Raw genomic sequence first — 19,288 nt, forward strand, 5'->3', positions numbered from 1 at the left:
GTTAGAAAGAAAGCAAGGGTGATGATGATGATGGGCAAACGTAATAAAGGTATTCTTCCTATGTATTGCTACTTTTACCCAATGGCACATCTCTCTGTTGTTCTTCTAAAACAGAACAGTTGCTAAGGTGGTGGACACTATTCTGCCCTTCCTTGGTCTCTCAGCTCCAGAGGCAAGGGGGATGGGGGGGCACATGACTTGGCGTACTTAGAGTTTAGGCTGGAGCCTTGGTTCTCAGCCTTCCTGGTGCTTCGACCCTTTAATACACTTCCTCATGTGGTGACTGCCAACCATAAAATTATTTTGCTGCTACTGTTAGGAATTGTAATGTACATATCCGTGTTTTCCAACGGTCTTCAGTGACCCTTGTGAAAGGGCCATTCAACACCAACACCGAGACCCACAGGTTGAAAACCACTGATCTTGAAAAACCCAGGAAATTTATGGAAACAAATCCCTGCGGTTACAAGTACATTTACACAAATCTCAGAGCCAGCCCCTTCTTTCACTAAAATTAATAATGTGCTTAGTGACGACTTACTGACAATCAAGTGAGGGACAGCAAGAGGCTCCAGACATAAAGCAGGTGACAGCAAAACTGCTCAGGGGCGGGTTGTAACCTTGGAAGGAAGTTGATTAGTGGACACCATGGGGAGGGGAGGGGAGGATCAGATTGCAATTTAGTTTATTTTGGAGAGTGGAAGTTAAGCTCAGTATTTCCGGGCAGGTGTTAGGCAATTCTTGCTTGGTAACAAAATAATCCAGTGGCTTAAATTGATACGTTTGGCTATGCAATGTTAGCAAGCCTGGCTGTTTACTTGTTTTTATGCCCACTACTACAAAACAGATAAAAAGGCAAGTATTTAAAAAACAATTGGTAGTCACATCAATAAGCATTTCTCCAAAAGGTTATAGTGGCTTTTCAAAGTCAGGTCTGTTAAATGCAGTAAAGGTGAAACAGGTTGCCAAGAGTTGTTTTAAGCCTGGTGACAATATCCCGCGCGCGAAGGAGAAAACACCCCGTAAATGAGGGCTCCAATCAATGGGGAAACTTACAGCTCCCTAATGAAGTTTCTTGTGAAAAGAACGGTGACACAAAGCCACCGAGACATGAATCATTCATGGGAAATATAAAAGATAAAAGATATCTTGACAATGAGCAGAAGCTTGTATGCAGTGTATAAAACAAGTTTCCCCTTCTTATTTTCTGCTTTAAAAACGCACAATCTCCCACTCCCAGCGTCCCCTGTCCAGTCTATAGAGTCAAAATTGACCACTGCTCCTCCTGAGCCACTTCAAAGTAGTTTAGTGCAGAGCGGAAGGCTTGGCGCTCGGACAGTCTTCATGGTGTGTTAAGATTTCTATGGCAATTGGCAAGCAAGACGTCCCCATCTGAGTATGTTTCAAAGAAAGCCACTTATTGACACTAAGTTGGCGATCATCAAAGACTTCATCTTTCCCTCTGCAAAAAAAAAAAAAAAAAAAAAAAAAAAAAAAAAAATGGCCTCTGCAAACACTAAATCGGCTACCATTGTTTTCCAGGCCAGGAGGCTCTTCAAAACCCACGGTTCTTCCTCGTTTATATATTTCTCCTATTCAAATGATCTTTGGTTTAAAAAAAAAAATCCCTAGTGTTAGGAAAGCCTAAGGTACTTAGAAAGGGAGTCCCAGGGAGGGCATCATGAGCTCCTGAGTTGGAGGTGGCCACACAAATGCCCTGGCCCTGGGGCCTGCAGGCCTTGCGAGCTGGGCCCAACTGTCTGCCCACCGAGTATGTGGATTACATGCTCAGAACTGATATAATTTCATTTTGTGGAAGCCTTTGAAGGCTTGTGCTTTCCTGAGTCATCTGCGCTGTGACTTGAGAGGAGTGATGTTGGGCTCTGACTATGCTTACATCCCAGTTTGGCTAGGAAGCAACAACCTTGGAGGAGAGACGCCTGCATTTCCCAAGTGGTCACCTTAAGTCAGTGAGGAAGGGAAGTTATCACAAGGCCCAGGAAACAATCCACAGATTTAAGAATCGGCCCATCTAGCTACACCACTACCCCCCTGCCATCTGCCAGCGGTTTGCCCAAACACCACCCGTGACCTCAGGGCCTTCCAAGTCTGGAAGGGGAGCGCAGAACCGCTGAGAAAGCACCCTGGGGTGGCCAGCACACTTTGCCTCCCTGCGAACAAAACCTCTTAGAGGCCCCCACGCCCACGCCCACGCCCACGCAGGAACGTCCCAGAGCACGCATTCACACGTCACCCAAGTGCCTAACCGGGCGAGGAGAAGTTCAAAGGCACGTTCTTTGAAATTCAAACTAGTGTTTTTATGGTACGTCCACACAGAGTGTCAGAATTGCTGCTGCAAAGGGCAGGGCCAGGGGAGTCGCTGGCAGGCCGTCCACAGCAATTTGAGACAGTCTATTAAGATACAGTTGCAGTGACCCTGACTTTCATGGCCAGTTAGTACAGTCGGTCCTCACCTCATCAGAAACACGTAGCAAAGACCATGGGTGTATGATGTATATGTGCATATCATATGTGTTAGCGTTTTGTTGTTGATGATGGTGGTGGTGATTCCCCTATAGAACCTCCTGGCTTGAAAGAATGAAGAAAGAGAGAAAGCCCAGTGGGGGTGGGGAAAGTGATGTCAGAGAGGAGGGAAAGAGGCAGGGGCGCGTGATCCCCAGCACCTCTCCTTCTCTCCCCACCTAAGCACTTTTATTTGCAGAGCGATTGTTCTTTGTTTATTTAATACAAGTACTGTGTGAATAGTGAAAAATAAACACGATGAAAAATAACCAAACAGATGATTCCTAGGAGTGAAAAAGCCCGGACTTAATAAAAGTGCGAAGCAGTCACCGCTCAATGAGAAACGCTTTGAAGTGGAACTTATTATAGCAGGGATACTTCAGGGTTGCCTTAACGACGCCGCTGAATCGAAAGCGCTCGCCTTTGTCAGCGATTTGTTCTCCTTTGCTGGGGTGCCCGGAGAAATTACTTACATGGACTGCCTTAACATGCGGCCTGCAAATCAGTAACTTTGCAGCTCAGACTTGCAGACGCCACTGGGCCAGTGACAAAAAAGAAGTCAGGGGGGGAAACGCACCAACCTTTCAGACCGAGGCTCTGGGGATGGGGCTCACGGGGCGTGTTGGGGCGGCAGATAAGAAGTTGTATTACAACCAGGCCCCCTCACCCGAGCTCCCTACTTCCAGCTCCCTACCTCGCACCCGTGGAGCTCGGGTCCTGGGGCCTCGGTCCTCAGATGATCCAGGTTCCTGCAGCTCCCGGGCCCTCCAGCGAGGGGCGCTCTTCGGCGCGCAGGCCCCAGCGCCTTACTTTCCCAGCAGTCCGGGCCATATTTAATAAGGGTCGTTTATCACTCAGGCGCTTTGAAGGGTCGCCTCCAGCCCATTAGAAAGGCGGAGGTGACATTTAAACTCCGTTTTCAAAGATCGCGGGGGGATTTCATTGAAAAGGCAACTCGTTTGTCTTAGAAGCCTGGAAACAACCCCCGGCTCCCTCCTTTTGACCACATGGCATAACTCAAAAACAATAGTTCAAAAGTGAAATGGCGTCGTGGTGTTCACTGGGAGACAGGCCCCCATCTAGCCCCAGAGAAAGGGGTACTCCTCAAGACAATGTGCTTTTTGTGTTGGGCTCTGTCACGAGGATTGTGTTGTTTGCTTTGGAGGCTGCGCCTGTTATACTTGCCTGAAAGTGCTTGTGTTAAACAAGAGTTATGAGTCATCCAAAACAACAAACATTTTGATTTTCTTTGCCTAAAGGGCTTTCCTTGGCTATGGGCACCGTGAAAAAGTAATGTCCTTGCTGAGAAAGGACCACCAGTAGTTGCATTACAAGCCGGCGCATTAAATATTGAATGACACAGGGAAGGAGCTTGTCCAGGGGCACCCAGCCTTAAAGTCTTTCTTCAGCGTTGTCTTGGGGCCGCTGGACTATTGAAGATGGTATTAATTAAGGCAACTTCGGATGCTGTGGAGCCGGCCAGCCCCTGGGCCGCGCTCCGTCAATGGGCCTGTGTCCCCAAGCTCTGCTTATGGGTTGGCTGAAATGTCACTTCTCATTTGCAGGCTGAAGAGAAGTGACCATCCTACACTGAGGGAGGCAGGAATGCAGTCAGCAGCCATGGCTAAAAAGAGTTTGAGGGACTGGGGTGAAGGGAGGGGAGATGGGGACAAAAATGCAAACAGCCGTTGGGGAGGGGGAGGGGTGCACTCTGTGCCCTCCTGAGGCACAAGAGCCCTTGGGTCGCAAAGGGCTTGGCTGCTTTCCTCTTTTTAAATCTTTCCCGTGTGAGGAAAATTATAATGCCAACCCTATATTAAAAAAAAATCCATTAACCAGTTTGGCTCCTACAAAAAAAGACCAAGGCCAGGCATGGTGGCTCACGCTTTAGATCAGAGCACTTGGGAAGCAGAGGCAAGTGTATCTCTGAGTTCGAGGCCAACCTGGACTACAGGAACTACAGATCTAGTTCCAGGGCAACACAGAGAAACTTTGTCTTGGGGTGGGGAGGCTACTGCCAACCAACTGTGGTATAAATGGGCCCATGCTTCAAGAACGGGTTGACTAGCCTGGTGCAGTGGCCCACGCCTGTAGTCCCAGCACACAGGAGACAGAGGTTGGCAGATCAGTGTGAGCTTGAAGCCAGCCTGGTCTACAAAATGAGTCCAGGACAGCCAAGGCTATACAGAGAAACCCTGTGTCGATAAACCAAAAAAAAAAAAAAAAAAAAGAACCGGTTGGCTATGGCTTCTCAAAGAAGCAAAACAAAGCCAGGACATCCTGGCACAGATCGGCTTCAGCAGCCTGAAGAGCCCCTCCCCCCATCTCAGGAGTGGAGTTCCAGCTGGGTTCAGGCCTGGCAGGTGGAGGGACACAGTCGCTCTTTCTCTCTGGACCTGAGTAATTTGGACTCTCGTGGTCTGTCAGAGGGCTTTAGTACTCTTAACTGTAGATCTGTTTTGCAGCGTTTGACTTTTCCATCTCAGATGTGTTCCCTCCATCCATCCCAAGGGCTCTTTCTGGCCTTTTGGATAAGGAAGGTCACATGTCCCACCAAGAACCATGCTGGAAAGACAGGAGGAGCCTGTGCCCTTTCACCTCAGGATGTGCTGTGTGCTCTGGAGAAAGGAAGGGGGCTCCTTTAAGCCCTAAAAAGGGGGCCTAAGGTGCTTCTATCCTGTGGTACCTGCAGGCACACCAGGGCAAGGTTGTGACTGGTGGCGCCAGGACAGCAGCAGAGGTATATCTCCCACAAAACCTAGGGCAAAGCAGCTAGGCCTAAGCTCTGCTAGAGTGTCCCCCCCCCCTTTTTTGGTAATTGTCCAACTCTGTTCTCCCTACTTCTACACTTTTTTAAAATTTTATTTTTTAATTTTATTTATTTATTTATTTATTTATTTTGGTACAATCAGGTCTCTAGGCTGGGTAAGAGACTAAGAAAGAGGGCCTTGGGACCTGAAACACACCAAAGCACAACTACTGGCACCCGCCAGCCAGCCCCGCCCCCGTCAGTGCACTGGGCACACTTGGGTTCCAGGCTCCTTGCCAAGAGCGCGGGCACCCTGCATGGCACACTGGCTGAAGTTCCTGCAAGAAGTGGCGGGGGTGGGGTGAGGAAGGAGGGGTGGGCGGCAGTGCAGGCAAGCCGACGGTTGGAGGAGCACACAAGTTCTGTGCTCAAACTTCGCCGCTCTTAGAGACCTGGGATCCCTCTGGAGAGGCCCTCGGGAGCTGGCGGCGGGGCTGGGAAAGGAGTGGGTAAGCTGGCCGGCGCAGGGCGAGGGCGGTGGGACACAAGGGCGCGGCAGGAGGAGGGCGCGAGGGTGCCCGCGGCCGGCCCGGCGCTCAGAGAAAGTCAGCCCGAGCAGCTGTGACTTCACCTATTAGCCCCGATGTCTTTCGGAGGAGCCTGGTGGAGTTAAACAGCCCACAATGGGCGCTCTGGGGCGCCTCCAGCCTGACCTCCACCCGGGTTTAATAGTTTCATAGGAACGTCATTAAATCAATTACTTAGTGAGCACGTCATCATTTATTTGTAATTAGCAGCGAGGAGCGCGTTCTCTCCCCCCAGCCTGCAGCCCGGGTCCCAGCGGGGTTGGCGAGTTGTGCAAGCACTTTTGTTTGCTTGAGTGTTGACTCCGGGCATTATTCGGCCGGGGTAATCTTTACATCTTAATCTAGCATTCAGGGGGCGAAGGGAAAACAAACAGGGCGCCGGCCGGAGGCCAGCCGCGCAGCCCCAGCCTTGTTCCATAACTCAGCGCTCGCGTGATGCTCGAGTCACATCTCTGAGGCTGTCTCATCTCTCCCTGGGCGCAGCAAGGACTGAGGGGCAGAAGAGGAAGGAGGCAGGCCAGAGGGACCCAGGAGTGAAGTGGCCACAGGGGTGGGGGTTAGAACCAGAGGCCTGCAAAGCAGGCAAAAAAGGAAATCTACCGAGCACGTGTGAGGGCGTCGTTGGAGGGGGAATCCGTGAGTTTGCGTGTGTGCGTGTGAGTGCGAGCGCAGGCCGTGCGTGGTATTTCATGCATCTGGGCAGAGAGACGAACACAGGAGCCGGATCCTGAGGTACGGGCCTGGCAGTGCGTGGAGGCAGCTCCCTGGCTGTCGCCGCAGCAAAAAGTGCTTTGTGCTTTGATTTGGAGGCTGCGTCTCCTAAACGAAGAGCTGCTGAAAGTCAGGCCAGACCCGAGTGAAGGCCCCGTGAGGACTCGTGTTTCCTTCCTCCCTGCCCCACGCGCCGCAACTCTGGCCAAGCACCGTGCACATCTAAGCAGTTTCGGCTGCTAGAGCCAGAACGGTGGGCGACACGCCCCTACATTCTTGCTGTATTCCAGCTTCCTGATCCAAGTTGGATCGCTCAGCTCCTGTAAAGGATTCCAGCTCAGTTAATTGGAGGAGCCCCGGGAGGCAGGGGTCACTGACAGTTAGGCTGGGTTCCCAAAGTTTCTAACTATCGTTAGAGAAAGGCCCCTAGGCACATACGCTATCTGGCTTTCAGAAGCCAGGGAGGCTGGAGTGCTCTCTAGGCCTCTCTGCTCTGCTTGCTGCGTCTGGATAGACACAAGTGTTTGGTTAATACTCTTGGCACAGTAGCTCGCCTTGCTAGAAACCTTGTCCTGAGTACTCTAGTCCAGGGGGCCAGTAACAAGGCTTTGGGCTCCTGGGTAGGTCCTATTTCATCTCCTCTTCTGGTTTTCTCCCCTTTCCCTGGGTCTCACCATCCTATACTTCTCTTACAATTTTTTTTTTTTTTTAATGCAAAGGTCACTGGGGTGGTGCTGTGCTGCTCTCTATCTCAGGGCCTTACCTGCTGGACACAACATGAACAAAGGCCAGGGGGCTGCTGAGATCCTGTTTCAACTGGAATTTTCAGCAGCTCCCTTGGATGGCTGAAATTTAGTGGGACGCTTGACGCTGAGGGCCAGTGTGTTCTCTGAGAACTCAACCTCAACCTGGGAAACAGGAAATGGGTTCACTTTCCACACTTTTCGCACTTTTCAACCAGCTGTCAGTTGAAAAAGGCTACATCTGGGGGGGGAAAGTAGGTTTTAAAATATAAAAGGCACATTTTCACTTTGCATGCTTTTCTACTTAGATGGGTCTAAGTACTGAACAGACTTCCAGAGGAATTACCAGGAAATGTCAACAGTATTGAAACTCTCTAGAACCCAAACATGGTAACAACACAAAATCTGTCAGTGTGTTGTGCAGACTCCTCTGCTTCGGTGTGCAGAACATGGTGGAGTGCAAGATGTGCACAGGACTAGTCAAATACACTCACAGAGAGCAAGCTACTGAGAGAGAGAGAGAGAGAGAGAGAGAGAGAGAGAGAGAGAGAGAGAGAGAGAGAATAATACACAGCTAAGCCCACCCAATTCAGTTTTGGGGTAGAGAGATCAGGAGGTTTGGTTTGGTTTGGTTTGGTTTGGTTTGGTTTGGTTTTTTGAGACAGGGTTTCTCTGTGTCGCCTTGGCTGACGTGGACTCACTTTGTAGACCAAACTGGCCTCAGACTCACAGAGATCCACCTGCCTCTGCCTCCCCGAGTACTGGGATTGAGAGATCAGGAGTTTTAGGGCAGCCTGTGCTATATGAAACCTTGTCTCCAAAAACAAAAAGAAAGAAAGAAAGAAAAGGAAGGAGGAAGGAGGAAGGAGCGGGTCTCACACGCTATATAGCCCAGATTGGCTTTAAACAGGAGATCCTCCTGTCTCAAGCCCCAGGAGCTGGGATTGAAGGTGTGCAAGTCTGCGGCACTCTGGAAACCTTTTAAATTTTCTTTCAAGATTGTGCTTCAGTTGAGCGTGGTGGCACACACCTTTAATCCCAGCGCTCAGGGAGGCAGGGGGAGGCGGATCCCTGAGGCCAGTCTTCAGAGCAAGTCCAGGACAGGCAGGACTACACAGAGAAACTATCTCACACAACAACAACAAGCTTGAGTTCCGTGCATGCCAGGCCGTGGAGGGCAACCTTCTGCTCCTTCTGCCTCCAGACAGCTGCCAACACTTCTGGTTTACAGGCGCTGGGGGTTGAACTCCCAGCTTCACTCTTAGAAGGCAGGGACCCTACTGGCTGAACTATAAACCTAGCCCCAAGAGACTCTGGGGTTTTTGTTTGTTTGTGTTTGTTTTTGTTTTGTTTTGTTGTTGTTACTTTTGAATTCTAACTTTGCAGAAGATCAGGACCCACACATTCCAGATCTGACTAGATTTAGGATAGCCTGGAATAAAGCAAGACTGAAAAAGACTGCATCTAAACGTAAATTAAATTCAAACATAAGTCCGCCTTTTCCTTCAAGTCTCTGCCCTCTCTCCAGCCTCCTACACTGTCTAATAAAACAGCATCCTTTGGAGAAGGGGAGGTGAGTCTGGGAAAGGATTTTATTGGCTGACAGGGAATTCAGGGCAGTAGTTGATTTGAACAACTTGACGCTGTCAGGTTTCCTGACGCGTTGTCAGTCTCTGTCCTGTGACGTGCTCGTCTGGCTCCGCCTTTACTGGGCATCCCTGTGCTGTCCCACCTGGGTCGCCCCACCAGTGGGAGCCCTGGCAGGCATTGTACAGTCCTTCACCGTCACTTCCTTGGGGTCTCTGCCATTGGACCGCCCTCCACCCCAGTCTCAAAACAAGGCCACATCCATCGTGCTGATGGACAGCCACTTCTTCCAGGCTTCTCTTCCACTGGCTTTGGGTCTCAGCCTCCTGCTTAGCTCAGAGCAGAGCTAGAATTAAAGTCCATAGCCAGGCCCAAGCCTAGGCAACAGAACCCCAGGTCTCCAGCGATGCAGTTTTGGATAATGACACATAAGCAAAAGTTTATGAACAGTCAATGCCAACAATGTTGGTGTCCTCTATGGGTGATTTATTCAGCCACTAAATAACCTTAAGGAGCAAGGATTAAGACACCTGCAGCCAGGGCAAGTGACTGACCTGCTACTGAGAGAAACTTCTAGTTGGCCTCTGGCCTCAGACCTTGAAGCACTGGTCCCTCGTTAAACCTGAGGGGGTAAAATGAGGAATGGCTCCCAAAAAGCACTTCTGGGAGGCAGTGAGGCAGGAAAATCTCTACAGCCTCGCCTGCTGTCCCTTCAGCTGCAGGCTTTGACTGTAGGACCTTAACCAAAGCAGGGCACCGGGAGCGGTCCGGACAGTTTGGAACTGTGTCTTCAAAGAATTTCTGTGTCCTCCCGTGTGCAAGGAGACCAGAGAATGTTGAAGTCTGTGTGTGTGCGGTGTCCTCTGATGACGTGGAGCAGAGCAGGGAAGTTGGGAAACCACGTCATAAAAAGGGTCATTGTTGGCTCCTCAGATTACATTTAGAGATTGCAATGAGGTTTTATGATTTTTGTCATGTATATATATATGTGTGTGTATATATACACACACACACACACACATATATATATATATTAGGAAATATGTCCACATGAGGGCAGATGCCCTCAGAGGTCACAGGCGGTAAATCCCTTGCAACTGGACTTATAGGCAATTTGTGTGTGTGTGTGTGTGTGTGTGTGTGTGTGTGTGTGTGTGTGAATAAAAATATATACTAGCATTTAGTTGTTTGTTGTGTTTGAATCTATGTATGGACATGTGGGGAGATTGGGGGAACAATTTGCAGGAGATGCTTTCTGTTTCCAGGGCACAAGCTCGGGTCATCAGGCTCGGTTGCAAATGCCTTTACCTGCTGAGCCAGCATCTCACTAGCTCCTGAAATGAGGTTTTTTTTAATGTTATGTTCTCAGTGGAGCACTTGAATCCACTTAGGTCATTTTAAATTAGGTTCTTCAATAGCATTAAATGTATTCACAAGGCTTTGCGCCTGTCACCCACCCTCCAGCTTTTTGAGGCTCAACTTTGAGGTTGGCAGCCACCATCCTACTTTCTGAACTTGACGACACTGTAAAGCTCATACCCTGAGTGTCCTTTCTTGTCTAGCTTAGGCCACTTAACACCCTGCCTTGGCTTCATCTATGTTATCGCACACACCAGTCTTTAGGATTTTGTTGTGTTTGTTTTTGTGGGCATAGGTGTGTGTACTAAAGCATGCGAGTAAACACCAGAGGACATCCTGAGGAACTCAGGGTGTCAAGCTTGGCAGCAAGGACCTTTACCGGGCGAGCCATCTGCCTGGTCCTCCATCTTCTTGTTGCTACTAATGACTGAACAGTCTTCGATTCACTTGGGTGCCACCACGGTGTATTTTTTTGCTCTTTCATTTTATGGATTCTTATACTGTTTCTGCTTTGGACATTATAATGCTGCAAGCTTGCTCACAAGCTCTTGTCCCTATGTCACAATCTACTTTCATAAGACAAAGAAGAACCAGCAGCAGCAGGAGAAAAAGAACTTAAATATCAGATTTCTTCACTTGGATCTGGCATTCCAAGGTCAGCAAAGTGCAGCTAGCATCCAGAGGTGAGGCAGAATATCACCTTCCAGCTCTGTGGTGTTTCCAGCTTTGTGTGTATGGATGTGTGTGTGATGTGCAGTGTGTGTGTGTGTGTGTGTGTGTGTGTGTGTGTGTGTGTGTGTGTTTGGGGAGGTATGTGTGTGCACACATATGTATGCTCCAGTGTATGTCTGTGCAGCGTGTGTATATGTGTAGCGTGTGTATATGTGTATGAGGTATGTGTGTATGTGTATGTGGGTTGTATGTGTGTAGTCTGTATGTGTCGGGGGTATGTGTGTAGTCTGTATGTGTCGGGGGTATGTGTGTATGTATGTGTGTGTGAAAGGTGTGTGTGTTGTGTATGTGAGTGTGGTGTGTGCATGTGTGTATGAGGTATGTATGTACGTGTGTGGTATGTGTGTGTCTGTTTATGTTATTATGTGTGTGTGTACATATACTTATGGGATGTGTGTCTGAGGTGTGTATGTATGTGTGTGTAGTACGTGTGATGTGTGTGTCCAGACCTACCAGCACTCCTGCTTTAGAGAAACTGTTAACACATTAATATTATCAATAGCAGGCAGTGTGTGAGCCATTAGGGATTTATGAAAACATCTGAAGCAAGTCGTTTCAAAGCACTGATTTGTTTTATAGTCAGTATTACATTTTATGACGGGCTCTTTTGCCAACAAAATGAGTGCATAAGAATCATACACAGCTCTGTGGATGAAGACCGCTGCCCCGTCTGCCCTGCAAATTTGTGTTCCAGATCCCTTGGGAAACTTCTGTAATTTGCAGACAACTATTGCTCCTTTGCTGAAGGGCCAGGCCTAGAACAAGACAGGGAACACACCCTCCCATAGTCTCAGCTGTGGAAAATCCCATGCCCTTCCCTCTTCACCCATTTCTCTCAACCTAAGAGCGTAACAGAAAAGCCAGAAGACCTGACCACCGTCCTGGCCTCTTCTGGTTTTAGATGGTAGTGGTAGCCACAACTGCTGCCTGCCCCCTGCTTCCCCTTCCCCCCTCCTCCCCCTCCCCTCCCCCTCCCCTCCCCCTCCCCCTCCCCTTCCCCTTCCCCTCCCCCTCCCCCTCTCCTTCCCCTTCCCTTCCCCTCCCCTTCCCCTTCCCTTCCCCTTCCCTTCCCCTTCCCTTCCCCTTCCCTTCCCCTTCCCTTCCCCTCCCCCAGAGCTGTTGTTGCTGTTTTAAGACGAGATCTTTTTTGGGGTTTTGTTGGTGGTGGTGGTTTGGTTTGGTTTGGTTTGGTTTTTTGAGACAGGGTTTCTCTCTGTAGCCTTGGCTGTCCTGGACTCACTTTGTAGACCAGGCTGGCCTGGAATTCACAGAGATCCCCCTGCCTCTGCCTCCCGAGTGCTGGGATTAAAGACGTGTGCCACCACGCCCAGCTTAAGACAAGATCGTAAAGCTCGGGATGACCTGAATTTCACTGCGTAGCCCAGACTTGTCTCAAACTTTTCATCACTCTCCTGCCTCAGTCTCTGGAGTGCTGGGATTACAAGAAATAAGACACCTGGTCAAGCTTCATCTTGAGCATTAACAGGGGCTAACCCACTCCTCTGCGCTGGGATGAAGTAGTTTGAACCCTCAGAAGAGTGAGGCCCAAGAACAGACCACTGGGCGAAGTGTGTGTGTGTGTGTGTGTGCCTCCTCAGCCACAAAGCGACTGACCAGCCTTCCGGTCAACCATCCCTTCCACCCTGTAACTCCTGCCCCTCCCCCAACATCCACCATAGAAGATGGTGGGAGGAAGCCACAGGGCTAGAGGGAGGAATGCTCCCATTGACCTGCCTGTCCAGCCTGGGATTTGTGGAGCCTCCCCAGGTGTCCACTCTAGGACCCAAGACGGTTCTGGAAAGTCCTCTGGTGGCCGTCTCAGGACGCAGGGCTGTAACATCTCACAGCAGCTGTTTAGCATTTCCCTACCCAGTTATTAAACACGAAAGGGAGTAAATTAAAATGGCAAAGTAAAAATGAAATAAAAAGGCGTCTTTTCTTTCTGTAAAGAGACAGCACCTAATTAAGAAATATTTGAATCCCACAAAAATGCAGACTCTCAGGGGTGACATAAAATCTCTCCCTTTAAATCGAACACAAAATCCAGAAAATTAGGGACAGACCCAAGAGGTAGTCCTTTAAAACAAAAAGCTCCCTCCCTTTGAGACTTGTGACTCTCTCTGCCCCCCCCCCATTCATTTTTTCTCCTCTTCCACAGTCCTGAGGGAATTTTAAACAAGTTCTTTGTGTTGACATTTTCTGGTCCGCTTCCATCTAAGTCTCCAGCCAGCTCGTCCCCACTGCCAGCCTCACTAACTGCTGGTCCCAGGGCCTTTTCTTCTGCCTCAAATTCCTCCTCCCTGACGGGACTAACTCACTGTTCCCACCATGCCCCCCCACCCCGGTGCCTGAGACGGAACCCAGAGCCTTGGCTTTCTCCGGGCTTTGTGGGCGTTCTACTGCTGAGCCACACTCCCAGCCGCCCCCGGATGCGTTGTTTGTTTTTTGGTGGTTCTTTTCCTTTTTTTCACACGTGACTCTGGCTGGTCTTGAACACACTGGGTAACGGAGGTTGCCTTCGCGTCTCCCATCCTGCTGCGCTTAACCCCGAGTGCTGAGGATACAGGGCTGTGCTCGCCCTGCCTAGTTACGGGGTGCCGAGGAGGGCTGAACCCATGTGTGCTAAGCAAAACACCTTATGAACCCAGTTGCATTCCAGCCCTTTTGGCAATACTTCCTCTGCCTCCTGGGTCTTCCCTGGACACTTGGTAAAGGGGCTGCTTATTTGTCTTCCGGTTCCTCAAGGCCACACATCAACGCTCTTTCCCCTTCTTGCCTCTCTCACTGACTTCCATCTTGGTCTTGACCAGACACCAGGATGCTGGCTTTCTGGGTAGCTCAGGCAGCCTGACTCCACCCTCCCTCCCTCTCCTCCCTGCTTTGTGGTCTCATTGCATGGACAGCCCCCTCCACGCTGCCCCACCACCACCACCACCACCACTTTAGCTCTTTGCTTCCAACCTCTGATGACTTTTACATAGGAAAACACCTGCCTGGAGCACCTGCCAGGTTCTCAAGTACATGTGGAGGGTAAGCAGGCCAGTTTTTGCAATGTGATCTTATCAAAGGTTCAAGGTCTGGATAACCAGCTCAGGATCCTCCCAGCCAGCTTGGCAGCAAGGGAAACCACACTTTGCTTCTGTCTCTGACTTAAGGGAGCCTTCTCTGCCCTGTAGAAGGCAAAGTCACATGCAGGCTCCCATCCCAAAGGAAACACAACAAACAGGCCTCTTCTTAGTCTTGGAAAGAAGGAGGGGGAAGAGGAGAAGGAGGGGGCAGGAGGAGGGGGAGGAAGAGGAGGAGGAGGATGGGGGAAGGTTATTTAGTCTAAAAATTTTTTAAACTAAGTAAATAAAGAATAAATAACAAGAGCTGGGTTATAGTTGCCAGGAAAGGGCTTGACAGGCATGCATTTCCTGGGTATGATCCCCAACGTAGCAAACACAAAATAGAATTGAACAACTCTTACAGGAGAAGTCTGTCCTGCAGAATTGAGTAGGAGGCAGGAGGAAGGTTTCCTGCCTGCCCTGGCCCTGTTTTACATCTTCCCGGTGTTTGGGATCCCTTATGTTTTACTGCCAATCAAAGACCCCAGAGTGACGTACTTGAACACCATTGCAGCACTATTCACAGTCATGGGATTTATGGGACCAACCTAAGTGCCCGTCAACAGAGGAATGTATGGAGAAGATGAGGTCCCTCTACACCATGGAATCTTAATCAGCCACAGCTAACAAAACATCATTTGTAAGAAAATGGATACAACTAGAGGCTATCTCATTAAGCCAAGCAAGTGAATCTCAGAAAGACAAATATTGGGTGTTTTCTCTTATTGCGGATCCTAGATTTTATATACGGGAAGTGAATGTTAACTGAAGCTAGGAGGAGCAAAGAGTTAAGGGGAGCATTAGCAAAGAGTGTCGAAGGAGAGGGAGTTAGCACAGGATGGTAGCAGGATCGAAGTGTATTATGTCCATACGGCAATGCCCTCCTTATAAAGCCCAGTAGGATGTGTAATGTATTATATACATATGGCGATGCCCTCCTTATAAAGCCCAGTAGGATGTGTAATATATTATATACATATGGCGATGTCCTCCTTATAAAGTCCAGTAGGATGTGTAATGTATTTATTATATACATATGGCGATGCCCTCCTTATAAAGTCCAGTAGGATGTGTAATGTATTTATTATATACATATGGCGATGCCCTCCTTATAAAGCCCAGTAGGATGTGTAATGAACATAAAAAGAAAGAGAAAGGCCAACTCTGAGAGAGGCCCGACGACAGGTAATGTGGTGAGAAACAGAGCTTGAGAACGCGTCCACAAGCCACAGCACCATGGCACTAGTCACACAGAGCAGGACAAGAGAGAGGAGCTAGCAGACAGTCCTAAAGCCATTGGCGGAGGAAGAGGAGGAAGCCATGGAGGAACCTCTCTGTAGGGGGCTGTAGAGCAGACAGAGTGATATTAAAATGTGAGGTTGTGGTGGCGCACGCCTTTGATCCCAGCACTCGGGAGGCAGAGGCAGGTGGATCTCTGTGAGTTTGAGGCCAGCCTGGTCTAAAAAGTGAGTCTAGGACAGCCAAGGCTACACAGAGAAACCCTGTCTTGAAAAACCAAAAAGAAAAAAGAAAAGAAAAAAGAATAAAGGCCCTGTGTCAAGTGGGATCAGAGCCCATGTCAAGACTGGCTATCTGTTAAGAATATTTTTTTCATTTCTTTCTTTTTTTTTTTTCTTTTAAGGTAAAGTCACATTTAGCTGGCCTCAAGCTTGTTATGTAACTGAGGGTGACTTTGAACCCCTAAACCACCTGCCTACACGTCCCAAGTACTGGGGTTACAGGCATACAGCACCACTATGTGGTGTTGGGGTCAGAAACTAAAACTTCCTTTATGGAAGGCAAGCTCTCTATCAATTGAAATACACCCTTAGCTCAAAAAAATTTTTTTGTTAATGTAAAATCTTAGAACACAAATTTACATTTTATCTGCATATCTCATTATGTGTTGATTCTTTTCACAATAACGTGCGCAACCACACTGCAGTGTTCCCTAAATTTTGTGTTATGTACCTGGGGGTGGGGTGGAGGGTTTTGGGGATCAGACCCAGGACACATTTCATTCTATGACTGAGCTACACTCTTTGTTTGTTTCTTTTGTTTTCCAAGACAGGGTTTCTCTATGTTATCTTGGCTGTCCAAGACGCGCTTTGTAGACCAGGCTGGCCTCGAACTCACAGTGATCCGCCTGCCTCTGCCTCCCGAGTGCTGGTACTAAAGGCGTGCACCACCACACACACACACACACACACACACACACACACACGGCTGAGGCTGTTTTTTCACTCAAAACCAAAATTCTGTGTCCAATAAGCAGTGACTCCCAGCTCTCCTAACTCCTCTGCTGAGGGACAGATTTCGATGAGAGCAGAATTCTTCATGCCCAGTAAGAGTGCGGGTCAGACTTCAGCGGAGGCAAGGACGGGCTGCCGTGTTCTGTGAGTGGGAAGAAGGGAGTGCCAGAGAAAGTATGACATGGCAACTTAGCGAGGGTGAAAATAAATAAAGCCAGGGGTGTTATCAGAGTGCATTGTCAAAGTCCAGTGGTCACTTACTGTTTGTACATTTGGAATTAAAACGAGACCAGCCAACAATGAAGACTGTCTTTTTTTACATTTAAAAACCTGAGGAGCTGCGGGTGTAGCTCAGGTGGTGGTGTGCTTGCCTGGCACGCAGGACACCTTGGGTTCTGTCCCCAAGGCCGCACCCACCAGGGGCGATGGGGATACCTGCAGTCACCCAGGAGGTAGAAAGCAAAGCAGGGCCAACAGCTCAAGACCATGCTCAGCTACACAGCAGTTAACGTCCCGCCTCTATCTCAGAAATGTAACATTTTACATATTTAATTTGTCATTTTCTACACTGCCCCCCCCCCCTCTGTTTACCCTTTTATGTGTGTGTGGAAGCCAGAGAGGTCAACACTGGGTGTCTTCCTCAATTGCTTACATCCTTATTTAAAACAAAATAAAACAAGAAACATGGCTTCTCTGAACCGGGAGCTGGCCATTTTGTTTGCAGCTAGGCTGCCTGGCCAGCAATCCCTGGGGCCGTCCCCAGGCGCTGTGGTTACAAGCATGCGCCACGCCGCCGCGCAGGGCTTTTACCCAGGTGCTGAACATCCAGGTCCACACCCCAAAGTTTGGCCGCAAGACCTCTGCCCACTGGACCTCCCAGCCCCGTCGTCTTAGCACTTTTTCAAGCGGCCGATTCCACAGAACCAATGAAGCTCCTGCTCCTGCAATGGCCGCTGCCCTTCTCCAGAGCGACTCACCGTCCGTCCCACCACCACGATGGTCACCAAACACCGGTCTCCCTCCTCCAGTCCCTGCAGGCCCCAGGCTGTGTGTGGAGTGCCCTCCAGAAATGCACGGAGACTGACGGTGTGGGCGTACGGTTCCACGGGATTGGCAGGGAGGAGGAAGAAAGGTGTAAGGGAGTTAGCACAGGATTCTGGTTGCGGTGGTGAAACCACGTGACTCCATATTGCAGGCAAGAGAACGAGGTAGCTCAACGGTGCCTTTGGAATCCCAAGATGCTGCCTCTTTACCCATGATCTCCACAGACAGCGCGAGCCACAACTCATTTCAAGTAAATCCGTCACTATGGTTCCCTGTTGCTCCTGGGGTCTCTCTCCACTGAATGCTGTGCAGAAGGGTCTGAAACAGCCCCTTTGGGCCCCTAGCCTTACCACCTCCTCCCCCTCCTCCTCCTCCTCCTCCTCCGCCTCCTCCTCCTCCTCCTCCTCCTCCTCCTCCTCCTCCTCCTCCTCCTCCTCCTCCTCCTCCTCCTCCTCCTCCAAGCCAGAGACCTGGGGGAGCTCCCTGCACGCCCTGCACCTCATTAGGTGGGAGGAGAGGCATATGGTGCTTTACACGGGGAAAGAGGTATGCTGTCTGTGAATAGCTGCGCGGTGTGAACAGACAGGGCGACAGATGAATGCACTCCACCCCATCACACAATATGGGCAGCCGCTTCGTGTGAAAACCCCCAAAGCTTCAGAAACTTGCTAGCATCCTCCTTGCTTTCCTCTTCCCGTTGTCCTCTGCTCCCCTTGCAGAGCCTCGAGTGGAGGTTGGGCACGCTTCTCACTGCTCCAGGCTCTGCCCGAAGGTTTCCGCCTCCGTCTGATTTTGGTAGGGCCAGCTAGTCTCTTCTTCTTCTTCTTCTTCTTCTTCTTCTTCTTCTTCTTCTTCTTCTTCTTCTTCTCCTTCTCCTTCTCCTTCTCCTTCTCCTTCTTCTTCTTCTTCTTCTTCTTCTTCTTTTTTCATAAGTAAAATGTTTTGTTATTTTTAGTTTTTAATTTTTTAAAAATTCTCTCTCTCTCTCTCTCTCTCTCTCTCTCTCTCTCTCTCTCTCTCTCTCTCTCTCTCTCCCCCTCCCCCTCCCATCCACCCCCAATCCCATGAACGTAGAGGTCAGGGGTCAGCTTTCAGGAGTCAGTTCTCCTTCCACTGTGTGGATTCTAGGACTTGAACTCAGGTCTTCAGAGTTGGTGGCAGAAGCCTTTTTCTGCCGAGCCCAGCTTGGTTTTGTTTGTTTGTTTCTGAGGAGGGCTCTCCTGTAGCCCAGGCCGAGGCTGCCATACCGCTATGGATGACCCTGAACTTCCCATATTCTCCTGCCTCAGCTTCCCACCCGCTGGGACACAGGCAGGGACCACCATGTCTGTGTACACCACACATTTCCCACACTGTACCACTCATCCTTTGTGTTGTGTTATCTGACTTTGTGTGCACGTTTGCCTCTGTGCATGTGTGTGTGTGTGTGTGTGTGTGTGTGTGTGTGCCTCTGTGTGTGTGTGCCTCTGTGTGTGTGTGCTTCTGTGTGTGTGTGCCTCTGTGTGTGTGTGCACATGTGTATGTACGCCTCTGTGTGTGTGTGCATGTATATATGTATGTGTGTGCCTCTGTGTGTGTGAGTGTGAGTATGTATGTGTGTGTGCGCGCACCTTGCAAATTGAATTGATTCTTGAAAGAGACACTGATACCATGCCACGTGAGTACACTTTTGATGAAATGGTGGCTGTATCTACTTTCCATACCTAGATGCTGATGATAAGGAGACAGACACAGGAGGGGATTTACCTTTTATAGACAAAGCTGAGGTAACGCCTCTTTTGTATTAAACAATATCGATTGGTAGGTAAACCTAAGCCCCCACAGGGTCATGCTTCCAGTAATACTTTAGGAGACCCAGGAGATCGTCAGAAAAGCAGCTGCTTAAATAGCTGGA

At 49.5% G+C, this 19,288-nt stretch overlaps 1 long non-coding RNA gene across 1 annotated transcript in view; it reads left to right on the top strand.

The window, feature by feature from the left end:
- Nucleotides 1-5,672: 5,672 nt before the first annotated feature.
- The window catches only part of LOC311589465, an 80,602-nt gene continuing 66,986 nt past the window's right edge, over nt 5,673-19,288 (top strand). Inside the window, exon 1 of the long non-coding RNA XR_014776560.1 lies at nt 5,673-5,781. This is a non-coding gene — a long non-coding RNA (uncharacterized lncRNA). The remainder of the gene's footprint in view (nt 5,782-19,288) is intronic.

The sequence above is a fragment of the Acomys minous genome, assembly GCF_964271855.1.
Source record: "Acomys minous genome assembly, chromosome: 18".
Classification (NCBI taxonomy): domain Eukaryota; kingdom Metazoa; phylum Chordata; class Mammalia; order Rodentia; family Muridae; genus Acomys; species Acomys minous.